The sequence below is a fragment of the Ambystoma mexicanum genome, chromosome 10 (genome assembly GCF_040938575.1).
Source record: "Ambystoma mexicanum isolate Mex_15411 chromosome 10, UKY_AmexF1_1, whole genome shotgun sequence".
NCBI classification, from domain to species: Eukaryota; Metazoa; Chordata; class Amphibia; order Caudata; family Ambystomatidae; genus Ambystoma; species Ambystoma mexicanum.
Window position 1 is genome coordinate 1,401,621,179 of NC_090932.1, and position 21,812 is coordinate 1,401,642,990.

Sequence of the window (21,812 nt, forward strand, 5' to 3'; positions counted from 1 at the left end):
ATTGAAAAATGAAGTTTTAATTCCACGCACTTTGACAGATTTAGGGAAGAGTTAAATGGGTGAGTGAAATTAAATCCTACATTTTCTAGACATGCCTCAGGGAAAACTACCCATATGTATAATGAGGATATGGATGTTGCTAAGAGGAAGCTGCACTGTGAAAGTAGGGTCCTAAAGAGATCTGGCAATCTTAATATTATGCAGGGATTGAAGAAGTTAAAACAAAAATACAGGAATTTCTGTAGATCTAAAAAGGTGGCCCTACTGTAGTTAGATGCAAAATGTATGCTGAAAACCATGATTAAACGCGATCCCCCGGCCTTTCAGGCACTGATTAATAATTTGGTGCCCCTGTTCCAAATTTATGAATTGAACCCGGTTACGGAAACTCAATGGATTGATTTCTTCACAGAAATGTATGGAGGCTGTTCTGTTGAGACGGATTATGATCTGGCAGTTGGAAATTATATATTTTCCTCTCTGTGGATACCGGAGTTAAATTATGAAGATATTGATATTTTGATTAGATTAAAAAAACTGAAAAAAATCCAGTGTGCCAGTGCCTAATGGGCTTGCAAATAATACATTGAAATCGGACCCTCTTAGTTGGTCTGAGGTCCTGTTTTTTTTTATTTGGGAGCATATTTGACTCAGGACTTTTTCCTTTTTTAAGGAGTACTGCTAAGATTGTGCCCATTTTTAAGGAAGGAGCCAGGTCAGACCGAAAAAACTATCGATCCGTTTCCTTAATAGATGCAGATTGTAAAATGTTTGCTTCCGTTTTACTGGGTCATCTTGAAGTGCGTGCTAGGTTGACTCTGAGACTAAGCCATTTCCACTCTACAAACCTGAATGGTTCAGGGGTAAGGGCTCTGCAAGACCCGGCTTCAGGAATGCCAAACGGGTGTAATGCCAAACGGGTGTACATATCTGGCCTCTATCGATCTTTTAATGGCCTTTGATAAAGTCTCAAGAAATAGACTCTGGTGTAAATTAGCAAATTGGGGGCTGCCTGGCGGGCTGTTGAAACGTTTGATGGCTCTCTTTGAGAACTCTGGTATTTGTGTCAGGTTGAATAAGGACGGTGCTCTATCGGAAAGTATTAAGGCTTTTATGGGTTTGAGGCAGGGATGTTCTCTGGCGCCCTTCCTCTTTAACGTATATGTTTCAGATGCAGTGAAGTATCTGGCCGGGTGGGTTTGATTGCTCCCATGGTTGGGTCAATGAAAGTGGAATGGTTGGTTTAAGCTGACGATTTCCTTTTATTTGACAATTCTCACGTCGGCCTTCAACGCCTGCTCTCAAAATGTTCCCAATTTGCTAAAGATAATGGTCTTGTAATTAATCCTGGCAAGACCAGGATCCTAGCAATCTCACAGGGGAAAAAGTACAAATCTAAAGTCTGGTCGCAGGAAAATTAGCTGATAGGAACGATTGATTCCCTGATTTATTTGGGTTTTCAGATAAGCGTCCAGCCATAGCCTATGCTTTCGCCGTGTCAATGACACCGCTTGTACAGAGTCTGCTCGCATCAGATAGCGTCTTCGTCAGGCAGCAAAATCAGCCTCACATATTAGGAACATGTAGTCACGGGTAGAACACATTAAAGACAGAACACAGCAACTTGATTGCAAAGATTTTCCGCATGTTCCTTCACATACCAACTCCATTTAATGTCTCCTAAAGCGGACACCCAAGATTAACAAAAAGGGTTCGTCCTACTCAGAAACTTCCTCTACCAATATGAAGGAATGTGCCTATATGAAGAAATAACTTCTATTTGATCAACACTCCCACACGAGGGACCTTCTATCAGAGACACATTCCCAGGGCCAGAAGAAGGCAGCCTCCATTGCTCGCCGAAACCTCTATGGACCAAGAGCGCATTGTTCCTCAGAAGTCCATACCACACCAAAGGGAACTATTTTCCGACGTCGACCTAGGTCTGGTCTTCCTTTACTATGACCACAGACTTGTCATTATTGAATTTACAGCATGACCATTCACTGGCCCACCTCTTGAGACTGCAATATAATCACAGTTAGATACACATGAATCCTCTTCTAACTGTGTCGTTTGTACACACATGTTTCAGGAGTTGTTAACAGTACAGTTTATTTTCATTTTATGTTTGACTGCACTGAAGTGTTCAATCAATACCTGTGTTTTAAGGATTTTATATCTTTATGTTTTTTTTTTTACTTTTACAGCTTGTTTGTGATTTCTTGTATATTTACTTGTAAAACTAATGTTTGCAATACATGAAGAAGAATTTGAAAAATAAATAAATAAATAAATAAACATTGGCTACAGATTGAACTGCAGACAGAACAAAACGCATGTAGAATGCAGTATATGTGCGCTGTTTTGGAGGAAATATCAACACCTTTGGATTCCATTTATGTTGACCTGGTTTCTCTGAGAGTTTTTTTATGGGTTTTTGGGTAGGCTGATTTATTCTGGCCAGGACTTATTGAACTCAATACATACTGGACAAAGAGTATGTTAAAAATGGACTAGTGGAAAGACCACACACCCCAGTTTTTCCCAGCCACGAACATTAGAGAGACTCTATCAAATAAAGGGAAGTTATTAATCAGCCAAGCCTTAAAAGTTGATAGGAAATGCAGTCGATTTCTGATCAGACCTGTGTTCAATTTTTTTGAGGGCAAGATAGTCCCCAAATTGATATATGGTTTGGAATTGATAGACACGCGTATTTTTAAGGTACTGGATAATATTGTTGGTAAACTATGGCGTAAAATCTTGAAAGTTCCTAATGCTATACCATTGGCAGCGATCATGTTCAAATTGAGGAGTATTTCATTGGGGGCATGGGTGCAATGGCGGTTGTTCGCATTATATTCGAAGCTGATTGTCCCAATGCAGAACTCCTTATATGAGGACTTGGGTGTACAACTGCAAGTCAAGGAGGATCAGCGGTATAGCAAGGACGTTCTCCCATTATTGAGAGTCAGATGTTCCCGTATTCTAATGAATTTGGCAATGGACAGGGACACTGTTGGCCAATCCAGAGAAAGTTAGGAAAGCCCTTTATGACCAAGACTGGGTGAGTACCACTGATTTATTCCATCCATATCCCTCTTTTAGTGACTTGGCATACAAACATAAAAGGTAAGGAGTGCCATCCTTTATTTTATCTCAATTTCCAAATCATCATTATAGAATGATCCTACTGAGATTATACTGGAATTTACTTTTAATGAAAGAGATTTAATTTAGGAGACATATCATTACTCAGCTATCATTACTCAGCAGGAGACCTGCTGTAGGTTCTGTAATAAGGGTCCAATGGAAAGTTTGAGAAATGTATTATTACAATGCAAAGCATTAAGTAAGTGTAGAAATAATTGTATTTTAAAATTGTGTGATTGGAATAATGTAATGAGGTTATCAAATTGTGATTATTATTGGATGAGATATATAAATATAAATTCTGTATCAGAGGGCCTACCACTGGCCAGTTGCTGTAGGTTCTGTAACAAGGGTCCAATGGAAAGTTTGAGAAATGTATTATTAGAATGCAAAGCATTAAGTAAGTGTAGAAAGAATTGTATTTTAAAATTGTGTGATTGGAATAATGTAATGAGGTTATCAAATTGTGATTATTATTGGATGAGATATATAAATATAAATTCTGTATCAGAGGGCCTAACGCTGGCCAGTTTTATTAAGACTATGAATTTGATGAATTTATGTTTTGAAACTATGCTTTTGATGTGTGTATTCTTTCTTCATGATGTCTGTTCTTGATTAACTGTTTTTTGCTTTTTGTAAAGTTTTTTTAAAAAACCAGATACAAATAGAATAATTTGTTACACAATTAAAAAAGTAGAGGAGCACCGCTACTAACTGCGCCCGCTCACTTCGACGACTGGTTCGGAGGAACCCTACACTGCCCACACTGCACAAGTCAACAAATCCAAAGTTCACCAAGCAGCACTCAAACACAATACTAACACAGGACAGCAAGCTGGCTTTCTTTTTGAGGTGTGATAGGGGACAAATAATCTCCTAGTGGACCCACTTCCCTAAACAAATATACTCTTCCGCTAACATTAGATTGAGCAAAGGATATTATCGATTATGCTAGTTACAGAACAGCATCAAATGAATTAAATGACAGTCATCCCTCAACCACAAGGGTGTGTAGGATGTTCCTATTCTATATAGGATGCAATATGGCTCCATTCACAGCAGATTCCCCCTCTCAGTATTGGGGCAGGGGGCAATGGACTTCACATGCTTCACTTTACAAATGAAATCCTTGAATTATAATTAAGTTAACAAGATGTACGCCGTCCTGCATGAAGGGGAAAAGCAGATAAGTGACAAGAGCTTGTGTGTGATAAACGTGCAGATTTTTTCTTTTGGTACACATGTCCATGCTTGCTATCTGTACTTTCTTCTCTGGTGATGCAGAAATAAGACCACTTGCATGTTGCATGAACACGCAGACAAAACAGGCCTTTCCTGTTGGGTGCATCTGTTTGTGCAAAATGCTCTGGGGTAAAAACAAAAAATAGTTGCTTATTAGGATTATGGCAATAATTATGTTCTCACGTGTCCTGCTACAGTGGGTGCAGCAAGTTGGACAAGTGGAACTTGGCTGGATACAGTTATAATGCATATAATTACATGGCCCACGGTAGTGGCTGTGTAGTTATGGTTAAGTTGCTAATCCCATAGGAAGAGCACTTTTTGGGTGGCTTGTAACTTCGCTCTGCCTGGATGAATTCTCACCAAACTTTGCAAAAAAAGTATATGGGCCACTCTGAATTGATGCAGAGGGAGGGCAAAGTTATAAGGGGGGGTCCCAAAATGTATTTTTTTCCCATAGAGTGAATGAGGAAAAAACCTTGCTCATGCCTACAGCTCAAACCGCTGGACACATTTGCACCCGTAGCAGCGGCTTGGTCCCGAAAGTGTGCTTTTGTAAATTTGGTGGAAATCCGTCCAGTAGTTTCTTTTAAAACGATCAAAAAGTACGCCTAAAAAAATTAGTGATATCTATGTCCGCTCTGCGGACACATTTCCCTGTTGGCTCTGCGGACAGGACACCGATTGGCTAATCGGCCGGGGTCATGTCCGCAGACATGCGACATGTTCGCTGATTGGCTGGGGTGAAGCATGAGGTGCGTCACATTGTTTTGATGCACCCGCCATCTCGGATCCGCGGATATCCACAGACAGCACGGCGTCGAACGGGGGGAAAATACTATTTTGGGGAGTGTGTTGGTGTGTGAGAGTGCTTGGGGAGGGTGGGGAGTAAGAGATGGGTCAAAATGCTATATTTGTTTAGGTGGCAGGTGCCCCTGATGTGTTTGTTATGTCTGCGGTCTTCACGGCTTTCCGGGGACATAAAAAATGCACTGCTGGCTATTTTACTTTAGTATGATATTGGTTTTGGGTTTTTAGTAGAGCATTGATTATAATTAATATCCCGTGTAAGTAGCCCATATACCACAATTAAAATGTTTGATTCTATGGGTGTGTTATGCTGCGTTGGTTGTGGCCCTGGCCAAAACCACCGCAGCATAACACACCCATAGAATCAAACATCCATCAAATAGCCACAAATCAAGTTTGTGTACTGTTTGATTTGTAGAGTATGTGTATGTGAGGTTTTGGCTAAGTCATGCAATTAAGATTGTAGAGTTTGGTAACAACCACTGCAGTATAACATATCCATGGAAGTAAACATTTTGGATTCTGGTGTATGGTTAGATGTTTCCTTGAATGGTTGTGTTATGCAGCAGTATTTATGAGTTGAATTATCATATACTTACTGTTTGACTTTTTGTGATTGGATAGATTTTTTCATGACTTGGGTAACTGGAGCAGATATTCTTCTTCAATTTCTGTGATAAAAGAAAAGATCATTTGTTAGTGTAGGTAGTTCATAATGAGTTATTGCATTGTATAATAGACATTTCTGCATTATTTGTACCCTCATATTTAGTACTTTCGAAGTACTATATTTCAAACCAGTGCACTGTGCAATTTGCTCGGTTTCTGTGTTTGTTTATAAAATCATTGGGTCTGTGGGAAAAAAAATCCATGCTGGATTAAAAAAATACCTTTTTTTGTTATGGTACAATATATTTCTTTCTTTGTTTTCAGTGCTTATTTGTTTTTTCTGGCTAATCTTCTATCTGTTGGCTTGTTGCAGATTTTTGGGGCAGTTTGATACTTGGTGTATTCTAATTGTTTACTTATAATGTTATGCTAATCTTCTATCTGTTGGCTTGTTGCAGATTTTTTGGGGCAGTTAGATATCTGTTGGCGTATTCTAACTGGTTATAGTTTTTTATTTATACTTTCAAGTTATTCATCTATCTTTTGGGTTGTTGCAGAATTTTAGGGCAGTTAGATACCTGTTGGCATATTCTAACTGTTTATTTCTTGTTATATTTTAGTGGTATTGATTTATGTGTTTGGTTGTTGCAGAATCTTGGGGCAGTTAGATACCTGTTGGTGTATTATAACTGTTTATAGTTTTCTAATTGAAGTTTTGTTAATGTTTATGCACAGATTAGTTATTACATTTTGGTTTTAAGAATATTAAATAAGCGTTTATAAGATTTGCTGGTAATCTCTGCTTTAAAGTAATGGTACTATCATTACATTCGACCCATCCACAATTCTTTTTTATATATGCAGTGTAGTGACCTGCATTGGTTGTGGCTCTTGCGTGGTAGATTATACCTATTGTTGTGAAAGTTTTCTTACCAAGTGATATTTGACCATGTGTGAATCCAGTCAGCTTGCAGTTGTTTTTGGTACCATCTGCATTGTAACGTAGAAGCATTAGTATTACGTATTTACTATGTGTTTGTATTACTAACGTGGAGCGATTATCTGAATTGCAGGTAGAACATAATCTACCATGGTTTGCATTTTGTACAAGTTGCTGAAATGGAATGGATTCACAGTTAGGTATGGATACATACACAAAGCGTTCATTAGGGATTTGTTCCTGTGCCACATGGTTGCAGAGAGTGCATGTATGTTTCCATGTGTATGCAATCTGAAAGATTTCATTTATAGGTATGTTTTTGTTTTCCAGTTTTTGTTTTTGTTATGCCGGTCAGATAGCACAGCGAATAGAGCGCTCACTTTGACATCCGTGCAGAGCCTTCTGACGCAGGTTTACATCCCGGCAGGGCCAAACACAGCCTTTCATACTTCCGAGCTCGATAAATGAGCACCACACACCGTGGGAAATAAGCAGCGCTCAGATACCTGAGGGTTTGTAGCGCTATATAAATGCCCGAACAAACAAACAAACAGTACTTGTAGTAAGTACATTAATTTTTGTCTTATTCCGTGAACACTTTAGGTGTTGTCAGGATTGTTGGTTGCATTTCTATGAAGGACTAACATTTGCAAACACAATTGGTCTGTATTGTGGAAGTAAATGTTGTCAATAATTGGTGGCAATTGGAATAGAATATTTATTGCTACATTTGCGTAACAATTTACACCAGTTATATTTGAAAATTTGAATGGACCTGATAGTTCTGTGGCCAAGTCATTTGTTCGGAGTGTGTGTTGCTTCTTTGAAGAAGTACTTGAGTTATTTTGAGCAGCAGATTCTTCTTTGTTTGTGGTAATTGATGAAGTATTAGCTTCTTTTACTTTCTTTGGAGGAATTGCAGTGAGATCCTGTATCGTTTCTGTTTGAAGTAGTTTTCTTTTACAACGTTTTGCTTTTTGTGGAACAGGATAGGTCTTTTTTAGATTGGGGTCTATAGTGAACGTAGTCTATTGTATTCTAGAATGCAAGGAATATTAGCATTTACTTTACTTGCATCAAAGTTGATTAGAAATAGTCCATCAAGTGTACGTAAGCATGATAGTGCTACATAACTCATGCCTTCTTTAAAGACTGTGCTCCCAATATCTATCAATGCTTTATCTAGGGTAAGACCTTGTGATTTATGAATGGTGACTGTGTATGCTAGAGTTAGAGAAAATTGTTCTCTGCGTACATACATGTCTTTGAAAAGAAGGAATTGGGCTGTTGAGCGTCCTGTCCTTTTAACTTCTGATAGTTTGTCAAAGAGAATATTGACAAACTGGATGTTGTTGTCACAAGGGTATGTTTGAAAGCCAACAACTGTACCAAGTGCTTCATTAACTAGTCCTTGCTCCACGTCAAGGTTACGTTTAAGCATTACTCTACAGTTTAAAAATAATTTAAATATTTTCTCCAAACCAGCTGTGTTGGAGATCAAGTTTTCTAAGGTACTTAGTCTTGTTGTGGCTTGTTGACACATGGGTAGTGTCATACCATGTACATCCAGTTTGTCTGTGGAGCAAATTTCAATTATTGGTTGCATTTCTTTTTTTAACATTATTTCATTGCATTTTGAACAGCTTGCAAGAGTTGACATCAAGGAAAAACAATTGACATTTTTGTGTGCTAATGTTTCCATGACATCAGTAGCACATGAGCTATGGCCATAGAGTACATGGATGTACCAGGTTTTTAATATTGATTGTGCTTGTGGAGATAGTACACCAACTCTAATACTTTTTAAAATGTTGGCGTATGTGACGTCTGCAGACTGGCGCATGTTTTCTGTTAATTCTCTGTATTGGAAATGTTGCCAATTGTTGACATTTCCTATGCTGCCAACAGTTTTACGGCAGAGTTTGTGCCCTAAGGTTTTAAAAATAGGTTCACCTTTCACTGGTGTTAATTGAAGAAGATCTTAGAAAACAATAATGTGTTTTCCTTCAAAGAGCTCTACGTAGTCTGTTTTGAGTACCTCTTGTAATCTGAGGTGAATCAAAGCCAACATTAGGTTGGAGACCATGCTCACTTCATCTATTAGTAGCATTTTCATGTGTTTCAAAACTCTGCATAGTTCCATTGCAGCTTCTATAAAAAGTTTGTAATAATCTAATTTGTTTTGGTGTTCTACTAGAAGGAGTAGTAATCTGTGTAAAGTGGCACTGCCTATGCTGTAGGCAGCTAAACCACTGGGGCAGTTACAACAGCTGACAGTTTGTTGTTTGTCAATTGTTGAATGAACTTGCTGATGATTTTGATTAAGAATGTTTTTCCTGAACCAGCTTGACCACTGACGTATAGCAGTATGGGTTTGTAGTTTTGGCAGGTACAGTTTTTATTTTCATGTTGTACACCATGTTCAATTTGTTTTGTTACTTCTTGGAAAATGCTACACTGCTCATTGTTCAGTTTTGATTTCAGTACAATGAAGTCTTCTATATCTTGTTGATAGTGACACATGGTGTTTTCTACTTCTGTCATAGCTAATTCTGCCTCATTTGCTATTAGTGGCTGTCCCAGTGGTTCTTGGCTTCCTGTTACAGAAGGTTGACTACTGTCAGGAGTGTCCTCATCTAGTTGGGCCTGGAGTTCTTCTTCCTGTTACTGTTCATTGTGCCAAAACACAAGAGTAACAGGGGATACCAGGAATATCTGAGTACTGTGGCCTGGCCTGGATAGAACATAGAAGAGATTAACATGGAAGGTCAGAGTACTGTTGTGTTTATGTGGTGAGTCCCAGTGCAATACACCTGTCTACACAATCATAATAACTTCACGATGCAAAAAACATGTATGGAGAAACGCGTCTTTCAAAAAAACCAGATCCTGAGAAGAAACAAATTGAATTTAACCCAGTCGACGCTCCAACACAATTCAATATTTTTATTAACATATATGGAACAAATCATTACAAAAACTGATCTCATGATTAAAAAAAAACATGCATCAATGTACGTATCAATAAATTTGTTAATCAATCCATCAAATTCATAATTGGACTGACAACATACATCATTCCCATCTAAAACCACAACAAACCACACTTCAACCATACTACATTCATACTCAAACAATTCATCAAATCACTCAATTGTAACAAATATTTCATCAATAAAAACAAACATACTAAAACACAAATATACAATTTCTAGTCCATTATAAATATGAACCGTGAGTTTAACACAGCTGAGTCAGTCTCTTGTTTATATATATGGTCTAATCTGACTCAAGCTGATATCACTTAAAACTGTTTACAAATAACAGTACATTCCCCGACCCGACATGTTTCTTTCTGTATAATTCTCGGTAAACAGAAATTCTTCAAGGGCACTATGGTCCAGTGAGGTTGCGTGGAATGTAAATGGAAAAAAGAGAGAACGTGTATACTACACCAACGGGGCTCACCTGAATATAAACATACAAACACAACATCAATCAGACTGAATGCTTAAATTTCTAGATTGATCTTTACTACCACCGTGCCATGAATGAACGGGGCATAGAAAAAAGGTTATCAATACCCTCTATCTGCCTCCATAACTAGGGAAAACATGTGGACCATGATCCAGAACCATGCAATCATTGTGCAACATTGTTTTGTACTGTGTAAAGTTTACATCTGTTATAGTACTTTCATTTGCTTTGAAAGCATCTTCATAGGAGTAATAGATATCTAGTAACTCTTCTTCTTTTCTCCATGGTTTAAAAAGTTGTAGCAGGGACATGTAATATAGTTCTTTATGTTGAAGAGTTTTTGATGACAATTTGATATGATTAATTAAGCTTCATTTGGTAAGTTTCACTAAGCTGCCGTCACAATTTGTCACTCTATATCTACCTTTGTTTTCATCTGGTTTTATATTATTTTTGTATGTGAAGTTTTGGGCTATGTGGTATAGACACATGGTTTCCAAAGTGGTATTCCTGTTTCGGTAGTATGTGTCTAGTAAATTATTTTTCAAAATGTCTTGGATGTTAGGATCATTTTTGCAGTACTGGTTAAACGGTCTGCAGCTTCATAGCAGCCGCATTCTCCATGAGAGAGCATTTTTATGCCTAAACTGTACAATTTCTGTGACAGTGTTTGTCAGATGATAGGTCATCCCAGAGGTCTTGAAGATCTGTTTGTTCTGCTTTGGTTAAGTAGGCTTTGACATATCATGCAACTGCAGTGGAATTGTCTGCAATGTACTGCACATCTATGTTTGCATTCCATAAGAGGGAAATGATTGCATTGTAATCATTGATATATTTTGCTTCTTCTCTCCTTTTTATGTAATATGTGTTCTTAGGTGATTTACCTTGACACTATGTCTAACTGAAGACATTAAGTTGTTTACTTGCCCTGTTGTTGTAACTGGTCTAGGGAAACCAAAGCAGCATTTGGTATAGTATTTCCCTTTGTTTTTATATTTGTGACGACAATATTTCCCACATTTGTGCCTTTGAAATTGTAAAATTGTGCATGAAGGTCACTATTTGTTGTTTGTGAAGGAATTTCACAACTGACATATTTTTTGATAAACTGTAAAACAGTGGTATCACTTTCTTGACCAAATTTAGGAGCATCTTTAATCCAAAAAAGCATGTGGATATGTGGTGCTCCACTAGCTTGGTATTTACTTCTCCAAAAGAAGTGTTGCACTTCTCCGAGGGGAGGAACAGTTTTACAAATAAAGTGTAGCATAGCAATGAAGCGATGATGGAAATATCTTGAAACATTAACAGGATCTAGAGAGCAGAGTTCTCCAGGTGTTAATATATCGATGTTTGTTTTGTTTGCTATGCGTAGGAAATCATGTAAATCTTCCCATGCATATCCTGCACAACTTAATGTAACAAACCAAGTGGGTGGGCCAAGGTTTCTTATCATACAACGTTTCTGGTGACTCTTGAATTATTTCAGGGTTTCCCTCAGGTTTTCTTCAATATTAATTTCTTTGTAGTATTCATTATTGTCTTTTAGATATTGCAAGGCTTGTCTAACTTTATGTAAGCCCATGAGTTGTTGCCAAATTTATTTGTCTTTTGTAGGTACACCATTTACGAAGACAATTAAAGATTGATCTATTGGATGTTGCACTCCCAGAGTGTTTACATTTTCTTTCAGATCTAATGGTAAATAAACTACTTTACCACGAATGCCGTTCACTAATTAAGAGGGAGGTAATGTTGCTGTTTTTGGTTGAAGGTGTATTATTGCTTGAAATGGGTGCACTGTTTGAATTATGATGCTCTCATATCAATTGAGTTGTTGCAGGGGTTTTGGTAGTGGGAATAATTCCAAGTTATTTGTGATAGCATGTGAAGGAGTTTGGTTGTTGTCAAGGTTTGCAGTGCAGTAACTGAAAAATATTAAGGTGAAAGTGGCTCCTAGGGTTCCCTAACGTTATGGAAACAAGGCAAGTCACCACACACGATAGATACGCCAGACACGAGGTTGTATTCCCAAAGCTAGGGTTTATTGCAAAGCAAATAGTCTCAGTTGGCCAACTCGGTCTCACGCCGCGTGACATGTATGTCTAGACCTCGAGGGACGCAAGAGAGCAAATTACGTACATCAGTTACATATATCCAAAAATGCATATCATACAATCAGTTGTGACATGTTTAACACCCCCCTTTATTGGGTTTCTTTGAACTCGGTTTGATGATAGACAATTTTGACGAATATGACACCTTCAAATATCTATTCTAGTAACAATATGCAACCTTGCAAGTGTAGAGACATCTTTTCTTTGTTGAACAGAACACAGTGCTTCTGTTCTTGTAAGCGAGCTACATACGTGGGAAGAGTCACATTCCAGACCTTGTAATCTATGAGGTGCTATTCGTGTCCTGGAAGCCGACACGCTCTACAGGGCTCGGAAAAGGGTGGCCGTAAGAAGAGCATAATTCAAGCCTTTAGCTGCTTTATTCTAACATATTCTACCATACAACGAGACTGGCTGGCAGCTGTGAAATGATTAAATGCCCTACGGCTCTACTTCAAGGCTACATTCGGGAGGGAGCCGGGCATTCCTCTCCGGAGTTGCCTACGTTGTGTTTCAACGAACTCTTATTAGCCTCGTGGCCTTGCGGCCTTGTCCTTTCACGTTCAGACAACAATGTTAACAGTCGAGCAGAGTAAGCAAAAATGTGCTGCGAAGCAGTTTGAACAGAAAGCAATGAGCAATCGATAGAAAACAAAATGGCGATCTTTGTTACATCAAAATGGCCGCTCATTGGTCAAACATGGAAACCTGTATTTCTATCGTTATGTACATGAGACGGTTGGCCTTCGTCCACCAAAATACGTTTGCCGTCAATCGTGAGAGGTGTCCATTTTTCTAGACCGACAAAGGGGTCAGTAATTTCGTATTTGTTTTCTGCTATAAGGTCGCAAGCTAATTCAAACCATTTGGAATCTTCATTGTCTTGTATTTTGTATGTTATGTGTACAGTTTTTGTGCTACTTTTATCAAAAGTTCTGCGACAACACACATACACATGGTTTGGTACTTCAGCGGATGTACTTTTAAATGTTACTATTTCTTTTTTGTATGTGTGTAGTAGAAGGTTGCCATCTGTACCATTGTTTCTAGTCTGTTGTAAAGCTATTGCATTTTGAAAGTGGCTTTCACTTCCAAAATATTTTCTCTGGATAGGCTCTATTTCTTCGAGTAGTTCTTTGGCTGTACCATGTAGAAGATTGTTATTTAAATTGGCTAGTGCTAAAGCAGGACTTTTAGCATAGTAGAGTTTATGGACCAGATTTCTTATAGTTGAATGAGGTGTTTATATCATTTTGATATGATGGAAGGTGCTTTTGCAAATAGGTCCTGAAATGCAGGCTAATGAATGTCCTTGTAGTCCTTTGTATCTGCGCACTGGACAGGGATCCATATTTTGTAGTAGTTTCATTTTGAATTTGTCTTTGCTTTTTACATACTGATTGAGGAACTGGTGTAAAGATTTGAAAGATTTTTTGGCAATGTTACACATTAATGTGCACGGCCATTTGAACACTGGACATTTTGGTTCAGTAGAATGGAGAGGTGATACTGAGTTTTCAGGGGATATTTTTGTGAGCATAGTTTCTTGTTCCATAATGGTGTTATTAAGTTTTTCATATCCTCGTCCACTGCTATGTATGGCAATTGTGTTTGTTTGCTTTTGTTTGTATGCTTCTTCATTAAAATGGTTCTGTGCTCGTGGTGTGACTCCATTCACCTCCACAGATACATAAGAAGTTATTTTTGTTGACATTCCTTTTATTGAGAAGTCTTTTTTGTAGTTTAGTAGTTAGTTTTGTTAGTGGTTTCATTCTGTTTAAAAATAAAATAAATAACTTCCTTTTCAGAAGGATTACACTGTCTATGAGAGCTTCTAAGATTAATTTTTCTACGTTAGGTTTTAAGGTTCTAAGGTTTCAAGGTTTTAAGGTTTTAAGGGTTCTGCATGATTTCTCTCCTGTTTTTATAAGATTCTGAAGGACTCTGTGGCAGAACATTTTTTGTAAAATACTTTTTTTGGTATGGTTACTTGCCACTACATCAATATTTATATGAGCAGTGTTAGCAGTAGTGACATTCTTGTTAATCACTTTCTGTTTCGTTGTACATTTTAAAAGAGGAGGCAAAGTTTCTGTACTGGAAGCTTGTTTCGTTTCGCTAAATGACTGTATTAGCTGTTTTGTTTGGACTTTTTGTACAAATTCTGCTAGAGATGGATGCTTATTTTGGACACTTTTATTTTGATTTGCTCTACTTCTGCGTTGCTTATTACCGAGTTGCTTTTTGGTAGGCATTCTTTTGGGTCTGTTGGAAAAAAAAGAAAGTATGGGTTGGGATGTTGTGCAATATATGTGTGCTGTGTGCATGAGTGTCTGAGTATGATGGTAAGGATGCATATGGAGGTGTGTGATTGTGCAATGGCCAGCTACAACAAGTTGGGAAGGCTATTCTTGTATTTGTGTGTTACTATATTGGGGTTCAGATGACAATGCAAAGTAAGCTAGTGGTGAGGGAAGCACTAATACTAAAACTAATGGCATAGAATTAAAACAGATCTTTGTTCTGTAATACTTACATTCTAGTGTGTTTGAGTAACAGTTAGAACATTATGGTAGGATTGTATTTACTTTTTTGTATGGAAAGAGTCGGTTTCTTCTGAGTTGTTGTTCGTACTTCAGATGCTGCTGCTTTTCAGGAGAGTGGTCTTTACTACAATTATAAAAGAAAGAAGTAAAGTTGTGTGTTTATAGCACTGTTGTTAATTTAGACGTTGATTTTTATGTTTTTGTAGTAGTAGTGTTTTTTGATAAGTGAACATAGTGTGTACATGCAGTTTCCTTTGCCTATATGCAGCCTGTATATTTTACTTAGAATGTGTTAGTGGAACATGCTTTGCAAATGAGTATAACACTAAGCGTATGAAACTCACTTGGCTTCTTAAGGCTGACTTATTGGATGTTAGGAGATAGAATAAATAATCATATACTTATTTTGCTACTTTTATAGGGTAAATGGCAGAAACTGTATAGAAAAGCATGGAATGTATGCATTTGTGAAGGTGTGCGTAATAAACCAGAAGGATGTGATGTAGAGGCAGTGGTGTTGTTTCAGCTGGGAGGCTTTTTAATGATAGTGTCTATCTGTGTGAGTGTATAAAGATGCATGAACTTATCTTGGCTGTGTGTAATTTTAAAATACAGTAGAAAGTGTTTTTCTACAATTATACTGTTATTTCTCCCATCTTTTAATATGAAATTACACTTTTTCAGATAGCTGTTTGTGTAAAAATAAATTTGGAGAGTAGACAGGTTTGCAAGTGACAGTTGATTATAGCAGATGGGAAAAATGACAGTAAGTTTATTTTGTAGGTTATACAGGTTAAGTGGCAGTTACCCTGTTTATATGCATTCATACATGAGCTGTACATGTACTGTGTAGAAAATATGAATACCTGTGGTTTGTATCCATGCATGTGGATATGGATGAAGCTGCAAGTAGAGATCTTGGAGACTTGTACAGTAGTTTTTGTAGTAGGTGCTTTCCAATGACATGAGACTTGTACTCAGAGTGATCAACAGTACATCTGAAGTGCTGAACTATGATGATGGGGTTAGATGTAGAGTTCTTGGATGTGATTGGTGGATGGTTGTGTGACTGCTTAGCAGTAGCCAATGAGGGAATGGTACAGAGAGTGAAGTGGAAAGGGTAGAAGGGCTGCCCAAGAGTTATGCACCCCGCGGACACCACGGCTGTCCGCATACAGGACATGCCACATTCGGGACTTCTCAACATATCTGGCATGGAAATAGGACTGAAGGGATCAGCCAATCAGGTGTTGAGGTTGTGGATTTGTGTTGAAAGAGGCTGCGCGTAGTGAAGATGGCAGAGGTGGAGTAAGTCATGGTGTTGGTGGTTGGAGATATGTTTGTGCATGGTTTGGAGCAGTATGCTAAATGCAGGAATGTGGCAAACAATTTTGATGTTAAAGGAGTGGAGGTGGTGTGGAGCACTGTACTTGATTTCAATGTGCAGGGAATTGTACAAGTTTCTGAAGATATGGCCAGGATGAACAGTCCCCACGTGGTAGTTTTGCACTGTGGTGCTTTGCATTTGGGCTATGTCACTGCCCCTACTTTGTTGGCAGATTTGGAACACTTGGTTCAAGCAGTAATGAAAGTCCTTCCAAATGCCAAAGTTATTTTTTCTGCTTTAGTACCGAGTGCAATATGAGACAATAGTTCTGTTTTTTGTCCTCAGCAAAACATTGCTACGTGTGCAATCAACTGAGGCATGTTTGCTTCCATGCTTAGAGCTCATATGTTCTTTTGTAATAATGAGAACATTGATTCTGGTAATGCTGTTTATTTTAAAGAAGATGGCATTTCTTTATCTTTTATGGGAATTGCCATGTTGTTTTGGAACATAAAGGCTTGCTTTGGAGAAGTTTATGTGAAGATTTGAGGAGTAAAATAAGAAAGAAAAACAGAAAAATACAAAATAAAAGGTGTCTCTCAAGAATCTGCAAGAAAAACAAAAAAAGGGCTCTTTTCAGAGCCAACCTCAAAGGGGAAATGGGGCACACTATTTAAATTTACATTCATCACGCTCAGATTTTTCGATTTGTCCGCAGACACCGCGGTTGTTCGTGGACAATACGTATTACATACAGGGATTTTGGGGTTGAGAGGCATGCAGATGAGACTGAGCAGAGCAAGGGATTGGTCAATAGGGTTTACTGGGTGTGTTGTATAGGGAGAGAGTTTGGCAGAAATTCTTTTTCCTGAGAGAAGAACAGATAGCTATGGCTGTGTGTTTCAGAAAACAGATTATCTGGATTTTGGGAGACTCATGGATAAATTGGTTGGAGGTGCATGCAGAACACTGTGGAGTGGCTGCACGTCTTGGATTCCCTCATGTGGAAGTGCACTGGCATGGAGTACGTGGAATGAAGTGGCTGGTTTTGGTACCTCTATGTGCTACTTTGGTGACACAGCGTCATCCAGACATAATTATTTTTCATTGTGGAGGGAACAGTTTAGGACATGTGTCTGGAACTTCTTTGCAATTTGCAATGAAAGAAGGACTTGGGAAGGTCATGGACATGTTTCCAAATTCCCAAGTAATTTTTTATCGTATTGCGCAGAGACAAATGTGGCTGCGTTCTTCTTCATTTGGTCCACAAATGGAGAAAGCGAGGCGCAATGTCAATAAGGCTGTTTGTGCCTTTTTAAGAGATGTTGGCATGTCCTCTTATCACAATGAAAATATTATGTTTCGTAGCACATACATTTTTCGCAGAGATGGAGTACATCTTACTTATGCTGGCAATCAGATTTTTCTGCGAAATATACAAAAAGACATTGCAACCTTTTTTGTAATTACATTAATAAATTTTGCGGTAGGTGTTAATCATTTGAAGTTTTTGAAACACAAAAAAGCACCACCAAAAGGCTCTTTTCAGAGCCATCACTTCTTCCCATAGAAAAGTGCAATGGTTCTGATAGGGCAGCACCCCGAAAAATAAATGTCAGCGGACTGTCCATGCACTTGTAAAAAATGCACAGGGCCCTGCACTATTTATTTCTCACCTCTATTTTTAAACTGTGAAAGGCGGCTCTGAAAAGAGGCTTTTTTTTTGGTCTTTGTTGTTTTATTATTCTTTGGTTTTTTAAACGCGACACAGAAGGAAAGGAGGGGAAAGGAGGGTAAGGAAGGGACACCAACCACAGGGATAAGGGCAGGTGGAGAGAGGAAGATGTAGGGTGGGCCTTATTTAGGTAGGTAGCAGACCTTATCATGCTCCTTGACCGCAGTCTCGAAAGCACTCCGAAAGGTTTTCCCCCTGCAGAGTACTGCGTCGCAGTACATGAACAATATTGTGACCCTCGAAAGGTAAGGGTCAACAGTATCATGAATGGCCCGTGAGGCAGCTGGAGGGATGCGCTATCCCACAGGAGTGTCTCTTGTGGTGACAGGAGTGTAAACGGAGAATGCTGTAGAGGAACTCAACCTACTACATTTATCGCAAGGTACATCCTTGCGAATAGCCCCACCATGGAACGACCTTATGTGTCGCTTCATTGATGTTGTACCAAAGCTATACGAACCAGGCCTTCCACGACTCAGCACCATGTGGCACTGATTGCAGATGACCTTATTTGCATGAGCTTGTGACACTCCATTAAGAGTGGTAAATAACCGCCACACCAAAGACTCACGGTGTGAGTGCTGGTAGTAGGGACTTCCACTACCTCACCCACCTCACCCTCTTCATCCTCTTCATCCATCTCCTCTGCATCCTTATGCCTGTTCCCCTCTGCAGGCCCTTGGGGAGGTGGTGGTGGTGTAGGGGGTGGTGATGAAGCTGAAGCAGCCATGGTCACCATCTGGAGGACAGCAGGCAGAAGTCAGCAGCAATGCAGTGAATGCAAGTCAGAAGCAATGCTCTGTCAGGTAGCCAGAAGCACAATGAGGAGCAATTCTAGGGTGTGGCCTTTTATAGAGGTGCTGGTGCACGCTTCACGGACAGCCGCGCTGTCCGCGGACAGATCGAACACTAAAAAGAGGCTCAAAAAGTTCCAAAAAGTATGTAAATCACCAGGGACATTGTCTGGGACATGTGCAATGGTGAACTTTTACTGTAAAATATCTTGGATTGTCCAAAAAAGTACTTTTAAAATGTTCGGGGACCCGGACAGTGCCCGCAAATAAGGACACACGCTTAGCGTGGGTGCGGTCACATGATGACGGTGCGGTCACATGATGACGTCGCCGACAGGTTCGCGAATTGGAAGGCTGTCCGTAGGACACCAAATGTGCATGTTCATTTGTGCGCATGCGTGCGGGTGTTCTACGGGCAGTGTTTTAGTCCCCAAACTAATTTAAAGTGCGACACATGTGCGACAGACAGTTACGGACAGGCACGATGTTCATAGGACCTATGGGTGTGGTGCGCATGTGCATAGATGTTCTACGGACCGTGTGGACACCACCATTTTAATTACGAACAGTACGAACAGGTATTGTGTCCTTAGGACACCTCCATGTTGGATATCCCAGACACCGGGTGTGTTCTAAGAACATTTCCATCTTGATTGCGGACAGTACGGACAGGTACAGTGTTCTTAGGAAACTTCCATTTTGGTTAATTGCAAACATCCCGGACATCGAGTGTGTTCTAAGAAGAGTTCCATTTTGATTGCGGACAGTACGGACATCGAATGTGTTCGAAGAACAGTTTCATCTTGATTGCAGACAGCACGGACAGGTATGGAGTTCTTAAGATACCTCCATTTTGGTTAAGTGCGGACATCCCGGACATCAAGTGTGTTCTAAGAACAGTTCCATTTTGATTGCGGACAGTACGGACAGGTATAGTATTCTTAGGACACCTCCATTTTGGTTAATTGTGGACATCCCGGACATCAAGTGTGTTCTAAGAACAGTTCCATTTTGATTGGGGACAGTACGGACAGATACCTCCATTTTGGTTAAGTGCGGACATCCTGGACATCAAGTGTGTTCTAAGAACAGTTCCATTTTGATTACGGACAGTACGGACAGGTATAGTGTGCTTAGGACACCTCCATTTTGGTTAATTGCAGACATCCCGGACATCGAGTGTGTTCTAAGAACAGCTCCATTTTGATAGCGGACAGTACGGAGAGGTATAGTGTTCTTAGGACACCTCAATTTTGGTTAATTGCAGACAATCCACGGACATCGAGAGTGTTCTAAGAACAGTTCCATTTTGATTGCGGACAGTACAGAGAGGTATAGTGTTCTTAGGACACCTCCATTTTGGTCGATTACAGACATTCCGGACACTTGCATTGTCCAGGGACACCTTAACTGCCTTTTAAAAAAAATAAGACACAGAGGAATAAAGTAACAACACACATAATATTTTATTATTATATACAAATATAAAATTTATGGAAGAGAGGGAGAAGCAGAAACTGACACAAATACAGGGGAATTAGGGTTTTGGAGATGATGGATGGGAGGGGATGAAGGGATGGAAGTCTCATCATAACGTTTTTCTTGGTGGTGAGGGTTTGGGGATAGTTGACTGTGACATGGAGAGGGGGAACAGGTACATGTGGGACAATGATATTTCATGTTTTCTTTTATGTGGTCCTCCACAAAATGTTTTAAAAGATTGACATTTTTCATTAGCATATCCATTTTTTGTTCCATTTGCTGCAGAGCATTTTCTAATGTCTCTTTTGGTATATTATTTTCACTGTTTAAGTACACATAACGTAATGGTTATTAATTGGCTTATATAGAGAAGTGTCTACCATTAGTATCACTGTCTTCACTGATTTCATCATGTGGGAAATTTTTTTCAAGCCATTCCAAAGTACTGGACATTTCTGTGTAAAAAAGTGTAAAAAAAAATATATTACTTTTAGTGTAAGGGACGTTATGGTTAAGTTGTGCTACTAAAAACCTATGAAATTCAGTGAAAAAACTTTGTTAAAGGGATGTTATGGTTTCAAGTAAAACCGAAAAACCCCTGAAATTCACCAGTTATGGTAAGCTAAGCTACCATAACTCGTGCCACCACCGTGCACTGCTAAAACTAACACCCAGGACATCAAAGATGACATCACAAATGTCAAAGATGACATCACTGATGACATCACATGTGCATTTACTTTTCATGAAAAGTCTGTACAAGGGGTTCTCATTGTAATGTTGATAAAGTGTCAAGGGTCATTGGAATAAATATCATGAGGTACGTAGTGCATTAAGCAATGCAGTGATACAAATAGCATTCTATACGTTTTTTAGTATACTAAGATACTCATGTAGAAACATAGGAATTGTGTGGAGCATACATGATGGAGGTGCAATATTAATAATCTTGCCATGTTGAATAGTGAAATGATAAATGCTTTCTTATTAGAGTTTTGTGTTCTCTAAAATATTTAATAAGTAGCTAATAAAACCCAGTTTCTATATAATTGCATTATTGCAAACAAAACAGAATCAGACAACAACACATTGAAATATGAGCATATACAGGGAAAACGAAGTTAAAAAAAGAGCAGTATTACCAGACAATCTTCATTACCTAACTGATTATCTTCATGCACAGACATGGTTGCTCTGCTTCAAAGCTACTACTTCCTATGTACAAGTATCACATAATGTGACTGGACCCTAAGGAAAGTAGTGTGAATACAATGTATACAAATATGAGAATATGCTGGGAAAGTATAGTTATAAAAAAACAGCAGAACTATAAAAAAAAAGTGTTGATAACCTTACTGATCATCTTTATACATACAAAGCATTGCTGTCTTCCAAGTCTGTGTTTTCCCCTATGCATATGTTTCATATGTTGTGAGTGAACCCCAAGTGAATTACTGTAAGAACATATTTGAAGTATAAGTCTACAAATATAGTACTTTTTGAATGTTTTGTTCCTGACTGTTACTGGCCTAGATATGTCAGTAAAGGAAAAAAGAGGGATCCAGATATGT